This window comes from Caloenas nicobarica, chromosome 8 (assembly GCF_036013445.1).
Source record: "Caloenas nicobarica isolate bCalNic1 chromosome 8, bCalNic1.hap1, whole genome shotgun sequence".
Lineage (NCBI taxonomy): Eukaryota > Metazoa > Chordata > Aves > Columbiformes > Columbidae > Caloenas > Caloenas nicobarica.
This window is the reverse complement of record NC_088252.1, coordinates 26,642,927-26,668,346: the sequence shown is the minus strand read 5'-3', so window position 1 is coordinate 26,668,346 and position 25,420 is coordinate 26,642,927.

Below are 25,420 nucleotides of genomic sequence, written 5' to 3'. Positions count from 1 at the left end.
TACTAATAAGTTGTTTTCTCTGTGGGAATAGATTTTGAATGTTAAGATAGAAGGTGGTACTTGTCTTTGTGCCGTCGAAGGAAATACAATATGCCTCAAGTTCTTGAGCTATCGGGACTTCTTAAAGAGAAGACTTACAATGTCTTGTGTCAATCTTGCACCTAGCATGCTTTTAAGAAGACATGGAGAGCTGTGTCTTAACAGCTAGGGGTTTGTGTTGGGGTCAAGGATCAGAAGCGCTGGCTGCCTGAATGAGGTCTACTGTGATGGAAGGTGAGGGTGGCTTTCACTCAAACTTGTGCTGATCTGCGTCTTTTGGAGGGTAATAATCTGTTTGCCTTTGTAGGTTGTGCACAGGCCTGAGATACCCAAGCAGCACAGTTAAATACAGTGTTGCGTGTATTTACTTCCTTCCCAATGAGCCCATTTGTATTCATTTAAAAAACTTTCCGTGTGGTGGTGTGGACAGCCATTGACTTCTCGTGGTACATTTCGCACTGACCACCAGAACAGACATTGGCTGAAATGTATTCAGTCAAACAAGTATTTCCTATCTAGAAAAAGTAATTGAAGGGAAAAATATGCAGAAATAAAATTTGAAGGAAAAGCCTGGAAATAAATTAACTTTAGTTAGTCAAAGTAACTTTTTCATGGTGCTTTTTTAGTGAGCACAAAATCATCCCAGAGTTTCTCAGTCTTTAATTAGACAAGAGTGTGTTTCTCTTCTGCCACCAGAGGCAAGCATGCAGCTTACTTGTTCAGAAATTAAAACTCAGTGTAACGGACCTGGGGCGGAGACACATGCTCAAGAGAAGATGGGTGCTGTCGTGGGGCTATGAAATGAAGGTCACCTCTTCTCTGAGGGAGTCCATCTAGCCCTAAGCGTGCTAAGTGAATGTTCACCTTCTGTCCTCAGTATCCTACAATCTTATATCTTTTAATACTTTAAAATGTGCGTTACTGAGCTGTAAGGTTGTTCCGACAGCTTTACTTGGATCTGCAGTAGCAGATTATGTAGAAGTTCTCATTCATGAGACTCTTTTCAGGTGACTTGGTTTGGCTGCAGGTTGCATGGACAATGTCCCTCCTCCACTGGCTCAGGAATGAAGGGTTGTAGGTGGGTGCCTGTATGGACAACAGTGATGGGATGGAGTGGTACATACAATGAGGGACCGATCACTTCGCTCTGGATTCGTACTGTTGTGATTGCCTATCAGCTCTATGCTCTTCCTCTCTGTAGAGTGTTGATATGTCTCCAACTTCTGGCAAATCAAAATGACGGTCCTGTCAAAGGTGACAGATGAAAGCTACCTGTCTATGCATTGTTTCTGCAACTTTGTAAGACTTATCAATGCCAGCTGTAGCTTGCAAAATGATTTGGTGCCTCCTGAAGTGTCTTTAGGGAAGCATCAGATCTCACGTTGGTCATTCAGGTTTCCCAGACCATGTCTGTCCCAAGCCTGGTGCTGTATACAAGAAGTTTCCTAACTTCCGTCAGTACTTTCGTGACTGTCCCTTCATGTGCAAAGAAACAACTTATATGGCTTGAAACTTGCTCTAGACTGATAAGATGGTTAAACCAACAGCAGAGCATTTAAGATTTGACTGTCTGCCAGATCCTACTGCCGAGAAAAATACAATGATTGCACTGAATGATCTTCAGAGAGGTGGTAGCAGCGAAGTTAGGGTCAAATGAGATTTGTTTTGTCTCCATATAGCTTGCAATGTTAAACATAGATTGAAAGGAGAGCTGCCAGCCTCAGCAAAGCCAAGCCTATAATTGTGCATCGCTGGTGAAATACAAGTGGAGAGAGTTTGGGCGACTTCACTCAAGTAAATTTGCCCAGGCTGACGTACATGGTGAGTGAGCTGAATAAAACCCATCTCATTGAGGCGAATTAGAAATATGTTCCTCTCCAATGTATGAGTGGAACAGATGGCATGTGAGTGATGAAGACAACTCAAAAAAAAAAAAAAAAAAAGAAAAAAGAAAAAAAGAAAGTTATGTGAATGGCCTCGCTAAGGTTCATATAGAGGAGATATGAGGCAGTAGATCAAGGAGGAGTGAGCAAGACAAAGTCCAAAAATAGAAAAGGTTAGGTCACAGACAATTTAATTAGCACAAAAAAGGATGATGTGATTAAAAAATAAATTTGAGGAGTGAGCTAGAAGTGAAGTTAAAAAGAAACCCAAATCATACAAGTAACAGTTTGAAAACTTTCTTCTCTTCCTTTGTTGAATAAATCAGGCTTGAAGGAATAAACCCCTAACCCAAGCAAGAAATCAGTGCAGAAATAACTCCTTGCTATACAGAAGGTCAGTGACAGCACTGGTGCGAACAACCGTAGCTTTGGTGGAAGTTAGGTCCATCAAAACCTCGGGCAGGATCTACAGGCACAGAAACGCAGGACCCAAAAGCAGAAATGCTGCGTAGGTCATACTGGTGCTGGCCGGTTTGGCTGGGGCTATAGATCAGAGTTTTGGTAAAAAGAAGTTGACAGACAACAATAACTAAAATCTTGTTATAGTTAGAACTGGAAGGCTTCAATTTAATCTGTTATAAAAAAAAAAAGTATTCTATAGTTATGGTGGAAAACCATACTTTGAACAGTTTTTGAACCATCTATTGGTCACTTAAGGGAAATTTTGAGAGATAACAGGGCTATGGAGTGGCTGTGAAGAAGCAGTAAAGAGGAATTGCTGTCATTGGGGGCAGTCTGGCTGGTCAGCTCTGCATGGTCCTGAAGCTGTAATTATGAGAAGGAACATAATTAAATTTGGGGAGACATTTTTATGACAAGCTGCTACGCTAATTTTCACAGCTGAGCATCCATGACTGAGCACCTCTAAGAATGGAGATTTTTGCCTAATAGCACTTATATCAAAGCCTCCTAAAATCATTGGCTTTAATGGCAAAATAATAGTAATTACAGGAGCAATAGAAAAGAAAAAAAATAAGTTATGCCAGCTTTTCACACGGAAACTCCAGATGCAACTTTGCCTTGTAGTTCTATGCTGAATAAACCAGGTTCAGGATAAGTACCTGGATTCCTTGTCTTCCACAGATTCATCCCATTCCACATTTCTCTTGGCCCGGGGAGGTGGTGGTGGTGGAATCTTTGGCCGTCACCTGCCTCCGCATGGAAAGCAGACCTAGTGTAATTTATATAAACTACAGGTCTTGTCCAAGACCTTATCCCATTGAAGGAATGCGTCTTTTATTGAGGGATATATCAAGTTAATGTGGAAGAAAAAGAAAAAGGAGGATCTTAACCCTACCACTGGTGTTTCAGTAGTTGCAGTAAGAATGTTACCAATCTACAAATCACAAACTTGTATTTTTAGGAAGAAGCCACTACATAAACTGCCTTGTGAAAATTCCTGCATCTGGAGGGTTATTGCTCTTATTCTCGCTATTAGCTATACAAAAGTAATCTGCATTCTGGGGAATTTTAAAGAAAGTTTGGTGTACATTTCATGTAACACTTTTACTCGTGTAAAATATGAGATTTATGTGCTTTCAGGAGTTTTTGAACATGCTAATCGTTTTATGTTAATTAAATAGAATGAAACTACTGGAGAGGAGTTTTCTGGGGGGAAAATGAATATTTTGGTCTTGTAAATGGGTATTTCAACAAGGAGGACAACTGAGATGTGTAAATACACTTTGTACTTGGAGATGTGTGGCACAAAGATGTTATGGGTAGGGAAAGGGTACCAGGCAATTTGACTGGGAGGTGGAACCTGGATGACTGAGTAGAGTTTATACTCCAAACAAATTAGGTATGTGGTCCTTCACCCAGCTTGCTTCCTGTAGCACTTCCAGGAGACTCAAATAAAAGCAGCAAGAACTTGAGAATTTGCATGTAACAGAGAATCTGCATATGATAACTGCAGTTCCTGTTGTAATTCATTGGGTGCTGGGACACACAGCCTTATGTCAGCACAGATGCGAACTACTGGTGCTACCAATAAATTAAAAGAATGACTGAAAAAGGACAAATCTTTAAAAATAAAGCCGAGGAAACCAGGGAAAAAATTGGGGAGGGAGGGAAAGTGTCAGATATGCAGAAGAAGAATTACAGTAATGAAAGTAGACAGCCCAGAAGTTTCTTACGATGTACTTGAAAATAAATTCCGTTAAATAATAAAAAATAAATAAATGTTTTGATGAGGGTTTTTTTTTTTAAGTGAAATTATGTGGTGATTCAGAATGGAAACAGAAAATAGTCCTGAGTTTCTTTCCCTAAAGCTTGGGACCTACTTCTGCTCGCAACTTTCTTCTGGGTATGGGCAGCCTTGTCTCTTTATTACTATTTTCTTCTGGAAGGAAAGCAGAGAATGGTGGAAGTGGAGCTTGAGAGGGAAAGACAGAAGTGCCTGAGCAGAGAGGAGAGAGTTACTGGCATTTGATATAGTAGAGCAAGGAGGGAAATCCTGTCAGTCAAGGTAGACTTTGGCAAAATCAGTCTGGATTTTGCTGCAGGGGAAAAATAGGTTGGAATATACCATATTGCTTAGTACTTATACCTGTTCTTGTATCAGCTGCTGTATAGTGATTTAAGGGAGATGGTGTAACCCCCTGATAGGGCAGGAAAATTACCGCACAGCTTTGTCCAGCCCCTGGCACTGGGGAAGCACCAGGCCATTGCACACATAGGCATCGAATAGTCATTAGAATTAAGTTCTTTCTCCAAGCAGTGATTATGGTGATCCAGTGAAATGCACAGATGTGATATCGAGTCATTTGGGATTGGGCAAAAGAAGGAGCAGGTGAATTATAGGCAGGAAAGTTCAAAAAAAGGATGCCCTCCTTTTGGATTTCTCTGCTTCAGCCCGCCTCATCAATAACAAATAGAAATCATAAAATTAAGCAAGTTTGACTCCAAATTCAATGAAATACTTTATAGTTGGCGTGTAATTGCTTCAGGTGAGCATCCAGACCCCTGCTGCCACCAGAGGCAGGCAGAAGGGTCAGCTCAGAATATTGCCAACCCTGAGAATGCCTTCAAACGATACAGGAAAATAAGAAGAGTTGCATTTTATTTTAATAAGACCTGAAAAATGTAAATCAAGAATCTCTCTTGCAAGCCTTTTTCAGCAGTGAGTGGGTAATAGCCTTTTGCAGTTGTTACATTTGACTGCTTCCAGGGTGCTAATGGTAAGCCAGAAAGCAAATTACTTCTTTGTACACCTGAGTTGATAAACAGATTTTTTTTTTTTCTGCAATGAGTTTTCCGCCAGTAACTTTTTACTTTAGTTAAGTTAGGGAACAGCCTTCAGTTATATCTGCCTTGCATCAGACTAGAAAATTGACATGATTAGTTGTTTGCTATTCAGACTAAAATGATACTATATTTCTGAGATTGCTAATCAAATGTGTCTCAAACCAATTGGAAAGTTCAAGTTCTGTGTACAGAAAACAGCTTTTCTAAGAAACTTAGCACAGGAAAGAGAGATAGAACTTGGAGCAAACAAATAAAATCACTTGGTAAGACTAAGAGAAGTCCGTCGGTGTGTTGCTGCAGGAGCTCTAACAAACCCTTTAATTAACCCTGCAGGCATTTCTAGAGTCCCATTTTCAGCAGCTTATGTGTTTCCAGAGCATTCACCTTTTTGGCCCGAGATTTTCACTGCTTGATCTATCATCCAAAGTAAAGGTATTTGGAGAAAAGAGAGAATAGTTTCTTATCAGCAGCTGAGGAACAAATAGCAGTAAGTTTTTATGTGAAACAATATTACACATAAGGATTTTCTTTTCATAGGGGAAGCTTTTTCTGAAGCCTTAAAGCTTGGTATCTCTGGACAGAATCCTGCTTTGTAGTAATTGAGTAGCTTATGTAGAACCATTTGTAGGATTGGGACTTGCAAAATATGTCACTGAGGAAGGGTCTGGTAGTTAGGAATAATGATTTAGTTTCAAGCTGAGAAGTGGGTGAGGGTCAGCACAAGGTGCTCAGCCAGGAATATGTTTGTCTTGGTGGAAACTGATCTGGATTCATCCTACGGAGGGATGTGGCCAAAAGCTGTGCAGGGGGAAGGGGCTGCCCTGATTGCAAATTGTGATTCAAACGCCTGCTCCTCCCGGCGTGTCAGAATTACATTTCTCTTAAACACATTCCTTGGATGCTAAGTGTCCTCGGCATTATGGTCACCCGAGGAAGAATTGGATTAGTTTTATTCAAAAACAGTTGGAAATTACGTTTTATGGAAACTCACAAAGTTGTGCTGTTAACTTGTGTTGCTATTTTTTTCCTCCAAGAGTCAAAACTGTTACTGCTTTGTAGATGCCATGAATTACAGCTGCCTTCCCCCTATGCTGGCCTGTATGATACCTCAAATGTGATCAGGTGTCATTCCACGTCTGAAAGGTTAAAAAAAAAGTTTCGGCAACCCAGTGTTTTGCCCATTAAAATGCCTGACCCATTTTTTTACACACTCGGAAGGACAAACAGAAGCACCTTTATGCTCAGGTTACGTGTTTGTTTTCCCCTAGGGTGTGTCTGGTTGAATTTTCTAGGATGGGAAGTGTATTCAAAAAGCGATAAAAGTCACTGTTTAGGAACTAATCATCCCCCTGACAGAGATGGGGCTTCTCGTGTTGCTGGGCAACAGGTACCAGCTGATGGCAACTGTGAGATGCAGCAAATCAGAGGCCTTGGTCCAGTCCGTACATCCAGGTTACAAGAGACTCGTGGCTTTTCCATCTTGGAATCCGTCTTGCAGTTTCCGTGGCTGTGGCCAAGCTTGGGCGAGCAGCGTTCAGTCATCTGCAAAGGGGCTTGGAAGGAGGACAGAGACAGGTTTTGCTTACGAGGCTGCAGAGAAGCCCTAGCAGAGGGACAAGAGCAGCCCTGTCCATCTGCCTCCGAAAGATCATGTTATTTCTCAACCCAGAAAGGACCATTCTCTTTCTTTTGTGGTGCTGAACAGCTGAGTTTGAGGGGGTTCATCCGTTTTCTGGATCTTCTCAGGATTGCCCATTTGCCTGTTCCTCAGAGATCACCGCACAACTGATGACAACCTGCTACTCTCATAACTCCATGAGCTGGCTCCATGTTTTTCTAAAGCAAACCCTGTTTCAAGGACCAGCTCAGCTGCCTCCGGAGCATTGACCTTCACCCATGGCTTGGAGAGCAAAGGTGTATCTGCAGGATACGGGCAATATCAGAGCAGGACCACAGTTGTGGGACTGACCTGATGAGATCTGAAATGGCCAGATCCATTTCAGTTGGATTTCGATGCAACTTTGATTATATTTTTAAAATTTCTATTATTATATGAAGATTTCACCTCCTCTACATCTTCTTTGGGCAGATGTGCTAAGAACTGAGCAATGTAGTATGAAGTAGACTTGTCTCAAATTTTGGATTCCTTTAACCTGGGAAGCAGGAGGTACCTGCCCGGCATCTCCTGAAGGCAGAACAGCAAATGTGCCGATGTTGGGCACACACAGTAAATTGCACTGGCGGGGACGTGTCCCTGGTGGAGGACCTGCTCATCTCAAAGAGCAGCTCTGAGCTATATTGTGTGGATAATGCTGTTCATGACATAAATGTAGAGCATCCTAGAAAAGTGAGACTGGAAAGGGCTTCACAAGACAGGATAATCCAAACTCTACCCCAAAGCATCATTCTTGGAAAGTGTTTCTCTAGTATATAGAAATTGCCTATAATGGCGAGTCCAGTATCTCTTTTTTTTTTTAAGGCAATCCCTTTACTACTTTTTTCTTTAAATGTTCCATGGTGAATTTGCAAATATGTGTGTGTGTGTGTATGTGTGTGTATATATATGCATACGTATACGTGTGTGTATGTGTGTGTATATATATATGCATACGTATACGTGTGTGTATGTGTGTGTATATATATATGCATACGTATACGTGTGTGTATGTGTGTGTATATAAAATCCTGTGTAGAAAACAATTTATTCTCTCCATCCTTGCCCTTTTTGCTGTTTTGGAAACATATGTTTCTACTCAGTTGTTTGTTGAGTTGCTGCTTGTTCCATCTGTCTCTGCAGGTTGTTTCCTACCCAGTTTTGGTGGCTTTTCTCAGGACTTTCTCCATCCACTCTTTCTCTTCAATAAAGTGTGATGCCCAAAATGGAGCACAGTGTTCCAGATGATGTCGTCTCAATGACAGAGAGGAAACCTGTTTATCTCTTCTTCCGCTATACTCCTTGTTTCAACGTCGATCTGCATTTTTCTAATAAAAAGCTGTAACTGTTTAAAGTTACCATACTGGGGCTGGTGAGAGGAGTTCACATTTTTATTTGGCTGCCAGTAAATAAGGAGGAAGGCAAAAGGCTAAAACTGGGATTTTCATGGTGTTGGAGCAGATGGATGGCTGCTACGGTTTCAATTAGGTTGAGTTCAAGGGAAACCTAATTAACAGCCCATTACAGCAGTTGAAACTGGTAGTAGTGCTATATTAACAATAATGATTTTTTTTTTTTTAAAGAAGGGTGATTATCTGCTACTGTGGACCAGCAGAGGAGACACAGAAGAGCTGACAGAGGGCATTTGGCATACTTCACCATGAAACTCATTGCTAAATCTAATGATGATATATGCGTGTTGTTGGTGATGGTGAGACTGAGGAGTCAGGAGGAGATCGCTCTCGAAATGCAAGGCACTAATCACTTCAGCCTCTGTGGGCAGTAACTCTGCAGAAGCGACGTGGTAATTCCGATTTAGCAGCCTGCCAAAGAACTTGTCAGGTTCTCTTAGGCTGCTGCCTTGTTTTGTGAACACAATAGCGAAAAATAATCCAAGTGGACTCCTTTAACTGCATCTTGAATTGTGGACAGCCAGACACTTAGAATTCGAGTGGTCTTCAATTTGCCTTAGGAACAAATTAAGCCGTACTGAAATAAGGCTGTGTTAATTCTGAATGTCTGAAAAGCCTCATAGTTGTTAAGGCAGTTTCAGCTAATCCCCTTTAACTTCATATTTTTAGTTAATTTGGATTACGTCTTACTGTCCCTGTGCTGGCAAACCCTGAGATCGAAAACTGTATTAAAATTAGCTTTTTGGTAGGGATAAAGCAGAATATTGTTGTGCATTTCGGTGGAATGGTGCCACTTTATCGCACTGAGGTTTTTGCTTTGCTAAAATCTAGGGGGCTTTCCCTCGTGCTGGGTTTGTGACAAGACAAATATCTGGGGTTTGGATGTATACTTTTCCTTTAATTGTTTAGAATGTGTTTCTAACGAATGAATTTTGGGGGGCTGATTTACAAAAGGTTTATTTTCTCAGGAATAAACCTGACCTTTGGCAGGTGATATTAAAAACTACTTTATTTTTTATTGGGGCATCGAACATTTATTTCCAAATATGGCATATACATTCAACCATAGGGTTGCGAGCTGCTATAAAATGGGTTAAATTGTTAATTAAAACAGCAGAAACAGGGAGACCGTAGTTGTTTCAACTCACATCACATTCCAAGTTAATATTGCTCATGCAGGTGCGAAAGCAAGTGTTGGAAGGATAATCAGAAGTATGTTGGATCCAGTAATAAGACAACTGAATGTGGAAATGGTTTCTGTCAGCTTTTAGAAAGCTATTGACTCAATCGAATAAAATAGCAAGTCTGTTGTTGCCATGTTGTCTGTATGAGACACAAGGTAAATATTTAGCTGCTTATGAGTAACTGGAACCGCTTATAGGCCTGATTATAATTTCTGAATCACCGTGCTGAAATGCATTGCTGCTCATTTCCATTTTTTTAATTATTATTTTTTTTCATATATCTAAAAATTTGGTTGCTAGGATTACGATTTTTTTGGTCACATTCCAGTTTAGAGGAACTCTTTGCAGCTTAGTTACCATATAAATCCCTGGAAAGAGAAGCTTAATTGAGATGCTGATACTTTTTTAATTGAAGAAGCACTTATAGGTAAAATTTCTTTTTTTTGAGGAATTTTTATTTTGGTTTTTAGAGAGCTCAAATAATCACCATTTATTCTCTCCTCGTGTGGCAATTATTTGTTAGTGGCTTTCTTAGCTTTCCATGTCAAGTCTGTACAAAATTACTGTCATTTGAAGGATGTAAAAGGCAACTCAGTTGTTCAGACAATGATTAAATAGCTATTTAGGCTTCTTAAAATATGCTTACATATTCTTGCATCTTTATTTTTATCTAGCAAAACTTTTATTTGCATGGATTATGTTGGAAGACAAGTCTTGCATGGTGAGCGTGCCAGATGAAAGCAAATATTTCTCCATGCAACTGCAGCATTGCCAAAACAAGGGAATATCTGTTTGCATGATAAGCTGCCATCTGCAACTCTTTTTTTTGTTTGACAAACAAAATGGGGAAAACCAAGGGAAAGGAAAAGAAAAGGTGTTTTATTCTGTGAAAATAAGTGTTTAAATCTTAAATAAAATGGAAACAGAATTTAAGGGTGTACCTCCTTTAAATATTATTTCACAAGAAAAAAAAATTAAAACGTGATGTGCGGTTCACAATATATTCCTAGAAGTGATCTTACATTCTTCTCAATACAAATGATGCATTAAATGACTGGTCTGGAAATGCCTTTGTCCTGTTTAATTCTCTACACAAAGAAATTATATTGCATTTTAAATTTATATGCCACATCGATTTAAAAAAAATGACATTAGAGGCTGTTATAATTTGCTTTTTTTCTTTTTGATCCTATTCAGTGTGTTTCATTGTATTCCATTTATACATATGTTTCTTAATCCCATTCTCTCTAGCAAAAGCAGTTTGCTTCATGTGCAGAACTTCACGAATAATATACCTTGAGAAACAGTTACTACGCAAACACTCTCGAATGTGAATTGAGTATCGTGGTAGTAAGCCATAAAAAGCTTGAGAAAAGAGCAGCTGGTGTCTGTGCAGGGTTCGGGATGCTCTTCTGTGCTACTGCTGGTTCTGTGCTTGGTTAGAAAGAAGGCAATAGCGTCCTGGGTGGCATTTAATAGGCTTTGTCATTGTTTTGACATTGCTGTCAAAATTATGTATTTATCAAAGATACCTCAGGCAGAGGAGCTCTTTGGGAGCTGGAAAAATCCTGATGTGCAAAGGTCTCCCAGGAACAGATTTCAAGCGAGGTCGGTGTCGTGGGCTTGCTGGGCTTCGTGACAAAGTATGATCTATAGGTATGATCTTAGCCGTTTATATTGCTGTGTCTACGGGCGAGGTGATGGAATTAGCTCAGAAATATGTGTGATGGCTCATCAGGGATCTAAAGACCTTTTGAGCTTAAAGATTTTTCAGTTCATTAAGAAATCAAAGTAAGTAAAAGGTAACTACTAAATAATCACTGACTTCTGAAGACAATTTGCCATCAAATTAGGTCTAATATTCAGAGGGAAGGACACTTAAACTTGGACTCCTATAAAGGTACATCTGAGAGAGATTTTTCCTCCCACTACAAACATCACGTTCTGTTTTAACTGTGCAGCGTTTCCTCCCGGTAATATCGGCTGGATGCCCTAGAAAATTCTGCCAATCTTCCCACTTTATCTTTTGGGATAGGTTGGGAAGCCATTTTTATATATATATATATATATATTTTTTTTTTTTTTTTTTTTTCCTTCCATCTTTAACACAGAAGGGACATAAAAGAGTTTGAAGGTATAAGGGGTGGCTCCTATGGAAAGGGAGTGGGTTAGACTGGTTCTCATTTATTCCTCTGAAAATCCACCTGATTCTCTTCAGTGGAAGACTTTGTGTGGCCTGTTCGGTCACATACAGAGCATGTTAACACTGCTTTGTTTTATGGTGATGACCTGGAGAAAATAGACAATTTAGGGCTATATGTTTTTGTTACCTGTGACAAGCTCGTAGCAAGTTCTGGATGGAGCTGGTTGACTTCAGCATTGTCTTGTACGTCCTCTTCTGGTGTGTTCAGTTGGTGTGGTCCTGCTTTCTGTAGGAAATTCCAGTGGTTTATGCTGATAATGTCCCGTGAATGCTACCATGGAAGAGTCCCTGGGTAGCTGAGGTGGTGAAATCCTCCATCTCCACCAAGAAATTGTTGCCTGCAAGAGGGAGAAAGCTGGGCAACGCACGGGACTGTGCTTTGAATGACCAAGCTATGGGAGGCTCTTCTGTTTTCCTTTCCAAACATTAAGTATATCATGACCTCTTGAAATCAGCAGTCCAACTGCTGACCCATATTCTCAGCAATGTACACGTAACTTCATAAAGCCTTATGAATAAAGATGATTATTTTATTTTGCAGATGAGAACATCATGAGCCATTTTTTCCCAGTACATAGGTGGGGTCAGGCATCTTGAATTAGACTGAAAATTGTTCTCCTTTTTTTCTCACTTTTGGCAATTTTCTTAAATTTCTTGTAGACTAACATGACTTCAATGTCTTAGGGTAAATTCCACTTCTTGGATATTTACGGTTGCGCTTACCATCTGAGTTACTGAGCTGTTACTGCCTGAACAGAATTAAATGTCAGATAAAATAAGTGCCAGTGTTTAAAGGCATGAAATAAACTTAACTATGGCTCAAGAATTTCTTGGTATTAATATTCTGGCTGTAAGAGATTGAATTCAAATTCCCTTCTAATTTTAATTCCTGTAATTACTTTAATTTTCTAAGACATTTACTGGTTAGCAGTGAGGAACATGAAGTTAAAATAAATCAAGTAAAAAAAGTATATTTATTGGGTTTTAATGTTTTTTTGTGCTCCTTAATTTTTGTCTTTCTTGAAGTTATCGAAACAGTCAAATTATTTTCCACACTCGGCAATGGTATTGTGATAAGACTTGTAACAACTGTTTTAAAAGATTTATATATGTTAACTTCTTAACGTCCTCATTGCTAATTTACTAGAGCATTTGTATGTACGTTTTTACTATATTAATCTTTCTGCCTGACAGTGCACATCAACTCAGATGGACTGTTAATACTGATAGTTAATAACTTTCATTAGTAATTTCCCAGGAAGATAACTCTCTGCTTACTCATGTTTCCAATCACATACTCAATGCATTAATTGTTCCAAGGATAGCAAGGTTTATTTTTATTTTGGTATGCCATGCTCTAGCTGAAATGCTGCTCCTTAAACCTGAAGAAAAATATTGTTTGTACCGTATCTTTGCTTGGGAGAGAGTTGTCTTGGGTCTTGGTGATGCTTTGCCATGGTACGTGTTCAGGAGCTGGAGTCCGTCAGCAATGCTTCCCGCTCAAAGCGCCAAATCTGTACCAAGCTATAAAAATACACCCAGTTTAAATCAAAATCTTGGAAATCAGAAACCTGAGGAAAAATGGGAGGAAGAAAATCAGGCTCTTTCAAAATGTTTCTAATAACTTTACATATTCTGACTCAGAGAAGTGGACAACTTTTGGGAAAAATATTTAGAAAATGCCGATTTTTTAAAACTTCTAGAAATACTTTTTTCTAAACTCTTGTAGAAATGATTTCCAGCATTGCAGCCTCACACTCCATGCAGACATTGCTGAACCCTTTAGGACCACATCACCTAGGACCACATAATTTGATTTTTTTTAAAATTTTTTTTCATATTCTACCCATGCTGGATGGGACCCTGGCAGGTGATTTCCAGGGAACTGTACCCAGTTGTCCCTGGGATGCTTCAGAGAAATTAGACAGAAGGAAGAGTTTTGAGAAATAATGAGATAATGATATATGAACTCTTTCCTCATTGATTTTTTTTTTTTTTTTTTCAACCAAGATGTGGCCGTTTGGGAATGGCAGTGATGTAGAGTTGAGCCTACGTTTTATTCACTTTGAGCGGTTCCATCTGCCCAGGTGAACATAGTTCAAACTCAGCCTCTTTATTTCATCTCCCTTATCTATCTGTCACCATATAGAAAGAGAGATATACTTATTTGGGGATAATCCTTGTGTTCGCTTAAGGAAAATGCCTTGCGGCGTATCTGAGCATTTCAAGTGCGACTTGACAGCTTGTCTCCATTTAACCCTGGGACCTGACTGGTTTTAGCTGCCGCTATTTCCGTGGTTGTCTCCGTTCCATGTAAAGTTTCTTTGAAACTATAAAACCCTGTACACTTTAGATTGAAAATCCTCCATTTCTAAAGTATCCCCATAAGTACAGTGTCCTCTGTCTTCAGGTTTTATCTCTCTGGATTATTCCACATGGATGCTTTGCGCTTCCCATGCATGCTTGAGCTTGATATCAAAACCCAAAGCTGTCTCATGTTGGCAATTGTTTGTGGAGCTGGATACCTGCTACTGTTAAACCTTGAAACTACGGTTGGATTAGCTTTACGGTTCAAGGTTTGCTTCCCCAGCAGCATCCTCCGTTTTTTAGTTCTGCCCTTAGAAAATCAAACCTGTAAGTAATCTGTATTTCAGTGCTGGAATAAGACTCTAAGTAAAAGTAAGATTTATCATAAATTAGCATTTCATCGTTTTGGGTAAAGCTATGGAACAGCTTATTAAGTGTATTGGAGAAGTCAATGTAATTCTGAATTGTATTTGCACCAGTTTCTGTGCTTCTAGCTCCTTGTAGCTGCAGAGCAAATGTGTCTTCCCTAATATATTGGGTCCTCAACTTCAAAACGTTAGCAAACTGAGTGTTGATGTGTACCATTCTGGGATGTAATTCGATACCTAGTTTATTATGGTAATTGTTAAGTACTGTTTGGTGTGGGAGTTGGGAGAGACAGGGATTTAGCTGTTTGCACTTTGTTTAGTTATTACCATTCTTCTTTATATAATGTTAGAATTCTCTTCTTAACCCAACTATCTCTTCAATACTAGGCATTTTATTCACCTAATGAATTTTGTTAGTGAGTATGATTTACCTAGTTCTTCATATTCATCATTATTTGCAATCTGAAACTGAAGCACATCAACCAACAGTCTCAAAAAATGCTAGAATGGACATGTTTATAGACTGCTGAAAAATACTGAGCTGTTGATTATTTTTTAGTAGGAAATGTTTCCGAAGAGGTCACTTACAGTGAGGCTGATCTGATGGAGTTACATGTGGGATCTGTGTGGCTTTTTTGTTTGTTTTTCTTCGAGGGAAATCATCATAAAAGATGAGGCTGAAAACAGGCATCTCATCTGGCGGTTATAGATGTTACTATAAATACTGGGACTTCTGTGGGCTTTCTGGATGTTACAATGAAATCCATCTTGTGATAATTATTCTACTCTAAAGAAGCTGGAACATCAGCTTAGGGGGTGTGTGTGTGTTTTTCCTTTTTTTTTTTTTCCTATAGTGAGTAACATTACTTGACAGTACAATAATTGGGGATTATGAAAACTGTTCAGCATCTCAGTAAATGTATACGTATGTACAAGTACAACAGTGATATAAGCTTAAATTTGATCTGTTCCCAATGCTGCTGCAGCTTTTCCCTGGGTCTGAGTCATCCTCTGGTTCTCCTGCCAGGAATGTAAAAAAGTGCAGTTCTTCATCATAATACAGGCAGCAAGTCTTACTTCCCATAGTCAAACACTGGCTTGACCTTTTGGTTTCCTTTTGGAGAGAAGTGGAAGGAGGGTGAATATATATATATATTTTTTTTAATATACTTTACCCCATTTTACCAATATAGCTCCATCTTAAGCTGCCCAGCTTTCCTGTAAATATTGTCTTAGTAAATGGTTTTAGGGGGGTACCCTGTTACCAGTAGTCTTGAGTCTTGTGTGTGTTACATGGTTTTTTATGTCAAAATAATTATTAATGCATTAAGAGCTTTTTTTTTAAAAAAAAAAACACCCATAACTCTATCACACTTCAGATCCATATGTTCAATAGTTCGGATTTTAGTTTGAATTTAAATTCCCTGCTTGACTTCCTCTCAGGATGCTCTGGAAAGCTTGAATCCAAATCCTATAAAACTTAGCACTGGTACCTTTTACCGAGTCTAGTTATAATTAATCAAAATGACAATTTAAAGAGAAACTTGGAAAACAGAACACCAAACAGGATGCTACTGTAATTTTAAAAGTATTTGTAATTTTCTCTGTTGTTATGCTAGAGTATTGTGTTCAAATTTGATCGAGTTACCTTGAGAAAGACAAAGCAATAAGGCTAACCTGAATTTTCAAGGACTGAGGAAGGACTTCCATATCATGCACAAAAAAGCTATGAATTTTCTTTATTTAATGGATGACAGTTTTGACAATTCCAGTTAAGTTCCTCCACTAATAATATGGGAAGAAGTTTTGTTTTCTTACTTAGCATTCCTCTTGAGTGTGGTATGTATAGAGCAGTTATGTGGGTACGTAATAAGATGGATAAAATAACGGACTGAATGGAAACGAAATCATCTTTTGGATGCTTTTAAGCACTTCTCATGCTTTGAATTTGGGAGGTCCCTCCTTGGACCAGTCTGGCAGATGCCCCTGAGGCATTTGTTTCTACTAGGATCAGTCATCACTGATTTTTATGCTGGAGAAACTGTTAATCCACTTACGTGCTTTTTATATACATCTAGCTTCATTCAAATAGGGCGAAGACTTCAGGATAAAGCTTAAAAATGACTTTTCTAACACCTTCATGGGTATTAAAATTATAGCACTTGAGTCCAGCTCTATCTTTAGACAAGGTATATATGGGTTTCCGTGAGAAAACTATTTGTCACTTGTAATTATTAAAAAACTTTACAGTTAAATCCGAGCTAGAGCCTTTTTCTTAAAAACAGAGAGGAGGGAATTATTATTTTAGGTTTCATCTGGGTCATTTTCCGACATGAATAAAACATTTCCCTTGCACGAATCATTCGTCACTATGAAACCCTATGGAAGGGTTGCAGAAACGACCAGCAAGGGTGAAGATGATGTTCATGCAGATTTCTTGGTGACGGCAAATCTTTTGAGAAACATGGGTAGAAAGGAAAACGTGAGGAGAAATACAAGTACAGGGAGCAAAATGGAGTGCTTTACTCAAATGGTATCCCAAGCAAATGAGTCAGAAGGCTTATTTTCAACAAAATATGTTTGCTTGGATATTAAGAGTGTCCTCATGAGGAATTCCTGCCGTGTGTGACATCAGTCACGGACCAATCTTCTCCTTGTAGTGAAATTGCCCTGTGAAAAGGTGATTTAAAGTCTACAGTGATTGTTACCGTATTAAACATACGGTGAAATGAGTAAAGCCTTATTGTCTGGATCCCACACTTCAAAATTCACATTACCTTAAATCACGTCGCTCAGTCATAAATCGGAGATGTATGAACCGAAGATGACGATACACAACCCCTTGTTATTGTTTAATTTGTGGCCGTGCTCATCCTACCTGCTCACAATTATTACTGTTTAAAAATCAGCTGTGGCTGCTGGAAAATCATAAAAGCATCAGTCATTGAAACAGTAACTTGTGTGAGCAGTATTTTGGGATATTGTTACAAATATTTGTAAGTGGGCACTGACTCAACAGAAATCATGGACGAATCACTTGTAATTAGCAAATTTAACCACAAAGCTCATTTCTAGACACACAGATTATTTGTTCTTCTGGGCATTTTTTGGTAACAAATCAAGAAGTTAATTTTGTATTGTGACTTAAAACCCTCTCCTTGTATTTCATCGAACAATACTAAAGTTGTTAGTGATGTTTCCTGTTGGCTCAAATAAAATTAATGTCACCCAATTACCAATTTTTGAAGAGAAGGAAATCTATATTATATCCCAGAAGAAATGCGTATAGAAAATGGAGACAGCAAAAGGACTCAATTTGAATTTATGGTAATCAGCATGGCTGTTAATTATCTCTATAACAGATAAATATCTGAAAATATAAAAACTTAAGCCTGGGAGATTATTGGGGGACATGTAAATATTACCCTGTATGACTATTTGTTAATATTCTTAGATAAAAACGAACTGAGAAAAACGACTTTATGAAGAAAGATTTTTTTTTTTAATTTTATTTTTTACATTTTATGTTGCTGAAATATCTGATTTTAATTAAGGAGTTTAGATCTTTGGTCTTCATATACTTGCTCTTGTGGTCACGTTGATGTCAGCAAGGATCACACAAGTTTTCAGTAGCGCTAGCAGGAGGTATTGCGCATAAGGATGGGTTGCACACAGTACTGCAATAATGATTCATAAGGTTCACAAAATAAAAGATTAAAAAAATCCTCCTGCTATTAATTTAGGTAGAATGATATTAATTCTCTGTGTGTTATTTCATTTGGGCTTTAGAGGGATTAATTTATTGTGTCTGAATCCAAACAGAAATGCCGATTGTATTGGAATTACCCTAAATGAGACAGAAGAACGGGTTTCTAGGGTTGAACTCCTCCTGCTTCTTTTCTATTTCTGTGCGAGGTTTCCCTGCTTTGCAACACACTTTCTGTCCTTATAGAAACATCCAAGTTGTACTTGATTTCTGGAGTTTTAGACAACCTTAATCCAGCTTCCGCTCTTTGATTTCACGCAATTGGCTACACCATGGTTTTGCAGTTGGTATCTAAACATCTGTTACATGAAAGTTTGGGGCCAGGGAGAACTATACATATAATTATGGAACTTTCAGAGATATTTCGGGGATTTCTGGCATATTGAAAGCCATTTAGTGATGCTCAATAGGTTTCCCACAGTGTGACCTTTTGATCCACGGAAGCGGTCGAGATCCCGGTAGGATGAGTCAAGTGCCAACAGTGTGATTGTCATTCCAGTGGCTAGATGGGGCTTCTGAGCAACCTGAGCTGGTGAAGATGTCCCTGCTGGTGGCAGGGGTTGAACTGGATGAGCTTTGAAGGTCCTATCAAACCCCAAATATTCTATTATTCCATTCAAGGATCTGCTGCCCATCCTTAGCCCTTCTGTGGTGTGTAATGTAACTGAAAGCACTTAACATCAGCGTGGCTCAGCTGGCAAAATCAAATTAGTTTTACAACAGGAGTCTGAAATCTTAATTCAAACCCCTCATTCCAATCCCATGTTTTTAACACTTGCGTTATTTCTTATGTCGCCTAGTGCATTTTCCTTAATTGCTGTGTGTATATATAGGTATCGCTCTGTAAAACCTGGAGAACTGCAGTCCATAGCAGCCAATTAACACTATTTAGCAGCTGTTAAAAGGGATAATTGCCTGATGTTAGCATCACCTAACATTATTTCTAATGCTAATTACGCTCAATTTACTCTCCCTAAACTCACTCAGCTCCAGGTATGTTTCCAAACTATGGACTGATAACAAAAATATTTGTCTGTGTGCCAGCTCTGGTGTGTGTGGATGGATAGTCTGAGGATTTTGTGACTGCACTTGGTAAATCAGAATTGAATTCTCCTTGGCTGAAGGATCATCTCAGGAGTGCAGGATACTAATGATGTGTTTCGAATGTCGATGTAGTGGGGTTGCATGTTATCCATTCCCTGAGGATTTTAGCATAGGATTGAAAAGCGAGAAGAAAAAAATCCATAAAAACTTCCACAGGTCAGCAGATAGCTAAATATATTAAGATATTTTCTGGGAAATTGTTACAACAGCATAATTCTCACCTTTTCTATATCAACTTATTCCTATAAGCCTATAGTTCACTCAAATCTTCTTGACTTCACTGAGAGTTCTGAATGTGGAGAGCTTGTGAGATTAAATATTTTATAATTTTTTAAATTTTGTGTAAACTCCAGAAATTGGGGGGGGTTTGTGTTTGTGTTTTTTTTGAGCAATATTTGAGTTTTATTTGCTCTACAACACCTGCGAACAGCAGTCTAAACTTTTCCAGTTTATACAGACGACTTGCCCTTCAGCTTCTGTACAGGTTTATATGTTGAATACTACGGCATAAATTACCCATCTCAAAAAAGTTTGTTGAATGTTAACATTTTACATCCAATACCAAATTGAAATAATTGCCTTAAAGGAAAATGCCTATAACAAATGATGATCATTGAAAGTAGAAATCATAGTTTTGAATAAAAATAGACAGTCCTGCAGAAGCTGATGAATGGATGGTTTAGTTGGTAAGTAGGAATTTATTAGTTTGCGTGGATTATGATGAAAGATATCTGAGGAAATAATTGGTCTCATTTTGTGGAAATAAGGCAGTCCATTAAAACTGCTGCACGTAATGATCGAAGGAATACTAATTTATCTTGTAAATTCCTGTGGTTTTTTGCTCTTTATGTACCCAAACCAGCCTGAATTCCAGTCAAAGGAGAATAATTCAAAACGTTGGGAAAATTTCATTATTTCCATGTATATGTATCCATGGAAAGATACTTGTGCGTGTTTGAGTATGGAGGTGGCATGAACCCCACCATGCTGGTAGTGCTGTTAGAGATGCAAAAATAATACAGGGCAAGATGTGCATAAAACACCTGTTCTTCATTTTCAGGGTAGAAATAGGTAAAGAACTGCTAACTAACGTGGAAATTAGAACGTGGAGTGGCAATGCTTCATTGGCAGTAATGTGTTTTCTCTAAGTCTGATAGCAACAGGAAAACACATTTTATTTTTTCAAACATGCTATTCCAAATTTGGATCGGTCACCTGAATATGCAATGAACCAGGTATACAACTTATCAAAACCTTGGGAGATGAATACAGTATCCTTATAGAATTTCATTACTAAGTTAGTGTCTCAACAGAATCTTTTCTTTAAAGATTTTTTTCAATACTGACTTCAGAACTGGTTTCAAAATGAGAAATATGGAGGCGCTTCTGATAATATTATTGTGTGTTCTGAAGTGCATGAATGCTCAAGCCTTTGCATGTTGCATTTCCTGCAGCAAGAAAGGAACACGAACCTATAAAGCCAGACTGCCAGATATTCTAGTCCAGAAAAAAGATATTCTAGTCTGGAAAATGCACATGGAGATAGTCTGAGTGAGAAAATACCAGGTGAATTCCAAAATGTTGCACATTTTTCTGTGGTTTTTTTGTATTTAATAAAAATACCTCATAATAAGACTGTATTCCCTTTCTCAGCCAGACCAGGAAGTTTTGTAAATAATTTCTGGTTTTTTTAATTATTTTGTGGCAGAGCCAGATTTCTGCCCCATCTCCCCTCCCCCCCCAAAAAAAACCGAAAGAAAAAAAAGCTTTCCTTTGAATTTTTCTTTTAATATGGAAAAAAATCACTGCTTGTGTTCTCAAATGTTCTCAAAGTACTTTGTATACCAAACTACCTTGACAGCAAACACACCTATAAATGCAGAACTACTAACCTCACTCTTCACACCGATTTCTAAATCTTTGTGCTTTTTCATTTCGACAAAATGAAAGGGGTTTGTTTGCCCGTCCAGTTTTGAAGCTCCACTGTGGTTGGTCAAGTCTTGATTTTCATTCTTGGTGCCAGGGATGTGATCATCTGTGGGTAAAATGATCTTTGAATGAAGTGTGACTTTTTGATAGGCATAATTTTGAAAAGCAAAGGATGGCTTTTGAAGATTGTTCTTTGTCATCTTTGAAGTATTGCTTCCCCTATATAGGAGTATTTGATTTTGATGTTAGTATTTTCTCATCTAACACTTTCCCCTCTGCTCTTCTCCTTGCTAATATTGAGTGCTGGTAGGATTCCATAGGACCTTCTGGATTTGAAATGCAACGCAAATTTGAATCTTTTATCAAAAATAAGATTGAGGCTTGCCTTATCCTTCTTTCCTCTATTTCTGGTAGATTTGCAAATGAGCATATTTCTGGCCAAGGTAAAGCCAGTGTAGGAATTGGAACATATTTTATTTTTAATGAAAATCAAGATTGACACCGTAATGCCTGCCCCTACCCATAATGTAAACAGTGAACAAGGATAAAAATTATTTGTAGTTTTGTAGTAAACAGTACCATAAAATACATATGAAAGTGAGAAGAGTAGACCGCCTTCATGATAATACCCGTATGTAGATGTAATGGCTTTCTGTAGAGTGAGATAAATACACATAACTAATAACAAATATCCCCAAAGTTGAGCAAAGCTCACTAAGCAGGATTACAGGGAATCTGTCTGCTTACAAGCATATAGGAGCTTGCTAGACTACACAGCTTTTTAATATACAGATAATGAAAGGAAATGGAAATGTCTGTATTCCCTCCCAAACCTGCTGCTGTAGTTTTGAAAAGCTTTATCCTGCTGTCCTTCAAACCTTCTGTTGCTCCAAGACCTTCAGAAGACCAACCTCTTCTGCAAAGGAGAATTATCATGCGCTGTGGTTTTTAAAGCTGCTCTCATTTCAATTAAGCGTTTTCAGTCTGAAAATCCATCAAAGTAGCCCAATTTTCTAAGGATTTGATGTGGTGGCTCATGTAACAGGAGGTTATTCCCTGCAAAACAACTCAAAGCATCGTGTGATCGTGTGAGTTGCTCATTTACACTTCCAGGAGTGGATCTTTCCGCTCTCGTGTTTACTTCACTTTTTTAATACGTAATCTTTTGATGATGCTTTTGGTTTAAAGCCCCTGGTCATTTCCCACAGTGCAGTTGAGAATTTACTGGCCAAAATCAGATGAGTGGCCCCCACAGAGGAGCATTTACTGCAGCTGTGTTTGCAGGTCAAGAGGAGGCAACAAAGGAAACTTGCTCTAAAGAGCAGGAAAAGGAGTTGTGATTGGGGGGAAAAAAAAAGCCTTCTGTTTTCTGGGATAGTATTTGTGGTGGTTGTAGAAATGGTGGTTTTGAAAGTGACACTTAAATGAATGAAAGTTTCTTGGGTAACAAGACTTGTTACACTGAAAATATCCTTCAGGATCAAAATTTACCTGTCGTACTCACGCCAGTATAAGTTTTTTTTCCGTTACTTAATCAAAGGGTGATGCCTCTGGCAGAAAACTTAAGAGTCTATTGCACAGCAAGAAAATCTCAAAGTGAATTAAGCTCAACATCCAAAAATGCAGTCACTCTAAGACCCTGCCTGCTTTCCAAAATGCCTGTAACAGCTCAATTTGTCACTGAAGCAAACTGGCAGGAGGTTTTGAACTCATTGACAGGAGCAGAAGAAAAAAACGAGATGACGGATGGCGAAAGAGAAATGTCCTGTGAGTGGGGCCAGATCCTGCTGGGTGCTCAGGGCTTTCAATGCTCTTGTCTACAGGTCTTCAGAATCACACCCCTGGAGAAAACCTGCAGATATTTCATAATGGAGACTTAGCAGTCAATCTCTCCCTTAAGAAATGGATGGTATAAGCAAATATAATATCGCAGTCGTTTAACAAGGTCATAATAAAAAGTTATGTTATAGCAAGATATTTCTTTTCCGAGACAGAAAAAAATAGTTTAAGGCAAATAATGACTAGAGTCTTAATATGTGTTTAAGCTGGACCCCAATGTTTTCATTTATGCCCTGCCCCTCTGAATCTATCAGAGGGAGAGGTTGACACTGTAGAAGGACATGGTATAATACTGTGTTATTTTTCAGATAAGCTCTTTTCCAAAGCTGCATTTACTACTGTTAGCAGGTACACAGGTTTATTCCATGCAGTACTGGCTGGAAAATAACGTTATTTTTTTTCTGGCCTTGCCCGAACTACTTTCCCAAGTTGAGTTTAATGTAGGACATGGCCAAATGCCCATTGCAGCTGGGAAAGGGCAAGTGACAGCACGGAGGGACCACCTGGCAATGCTGCGCTTGGCTCCGGAGCCAAGCAAGTCAAAACGAATTGTGTTACTGTTTAGCATGAGCTCATGGTAACCAACTGAACAGTGATATCACGTGGTGGAACATATCAGAGCAGTGAGCTCACCAGCTTCTGGGCTGTAACAGATTGCAGGAAGAAATAAATTGAAGAATGCCAAGTGTAGAGCTGATATGCAACTCCGTCGTGTGCTGCTCAGGACAGTCGCGAGTAACTCATCGTGTTTTTTCAGCCTTGAAGTTCCAATGGATGGAGACTGAAATGCAATTCAGTGCTACAGCATCCAGAGGGGTGGCCGTCTATGTTCTTTTGATGGCTAATAGTGCTGTGTGTTGTTGGAATTGCTTAAAATAGGGAAACTGATGAAAGTAAATTCTTTCAGAGACTGGAAACACAGTAAAGCCATAGCGTTTTGATTCTTTGCCAGAGTATCTGCAGGCATGAGTGTTATTGGTAAAAACAACAGAAGAAAATGACATTTTAGGTCGTGGCATCATCTCTACGCCAGTGTATCAAACAAGGTATTGCCCTTTGGGTGAAAAAAATACTGTTTTCTACAGAGTGGGAGAAAAGCTTCAGAAGCTGTGCCCGACATAGTCTTCATCAAATGCTGTATGTAGACTGATAGCCTCAAAATAACACAACTTCTATTTTATGTTTCTGATAATACTAGAATATTTAATATTAAACATACTTGATGCTCTGCCCTCTGCCTTGACAGATGTCTTGTCTGGGATTAAATTAATTACTAAATGTCTTTTTTTTTTTTTTTTTTGATCTGACAGTTGGGAATTTTAAGCTTCAGAGGTAAATAGGTTTTGAAACATTCCAGTAATAGGCTTACAAAACTGAGAGGCCACAGAGCTGAAAAGTGAAAAATCAAGAGGCTGGACCATTAATATCTTCTTCAAAAGTTAATCAATTAGTGACAACAGCCTGGAATCTAAATAGTGGCTCTGCACAAAAGTTTTTGTCAGGTTGAAGATTTGCACCATGTACTCTGGTATACAATATTTATGTAATTATACACTGTGCATTAAATATTTGTCATTAAATATTTCTGTAACAAAGATGTAATGTGATCTTAGCAGGTTTTTCAGAATTACCTGAAGAGAAGAGGTAAAAGTCCACTCCCGATTAGATTGTCACTGCCTAGCAGAAATTGCTTTGTATATCCTGAATTTTAGGGGTCTATCCTGTGTTTTGATTCGGTGCTGAACTCTGAATACTCAAGAGTGAATAATGCAAAAGGACCGTCAATGAAGGCTCAGGGTGGTTCTTCCTTGTCAAGGAAGATGTCAGTGGTGGTGACAGTGGTTTCAGTGGTGTCAAGAGGAAAAACAGAATGTGAAGAGGGTCTCTGGTGGCTTTGGGGTCCCGGCAAGAAGCTGCAGGAGTTCAGATGGTGTTTGGAGAGAGGTCAGAGGTACGTGGTTGCATTGGAGAAGGAAAGTTACAGGGAAAGCTAAAAGATTAATGATAAATGAGAAAAGACAGACTTATGGGGATGAGAAAAGCTGCGTGATAATGTTACTAACTGAAACAAAAACACAAGAGGAGGATAAAAATAATATTGCTGAGAGTCTCCGAAGTATTTTGTAGAAACTGGTAAAATACTAGCGCCCATCTGCAAAAGGGGCTGCTGGTACTTTGGTTTTTTCCTGCTGTCTATCTATGTGGTAATTTAGTTTTCTTAGAGCCGAAATCACTTGTTTATTTACAATATTTCATTTTAATACGGTGGTAGCTATGTACCCCTAATTACCAGTAGCTCGTATGCAGATTTATATATCGTGACTTTTTTACCATGAAATGTATGGAAAATTGTAGCAGTGTTACTAAATAAAACATTAACATCTGGCATAGGGCACTACTTTTTTGGATTTTAAAACTTAACTGCC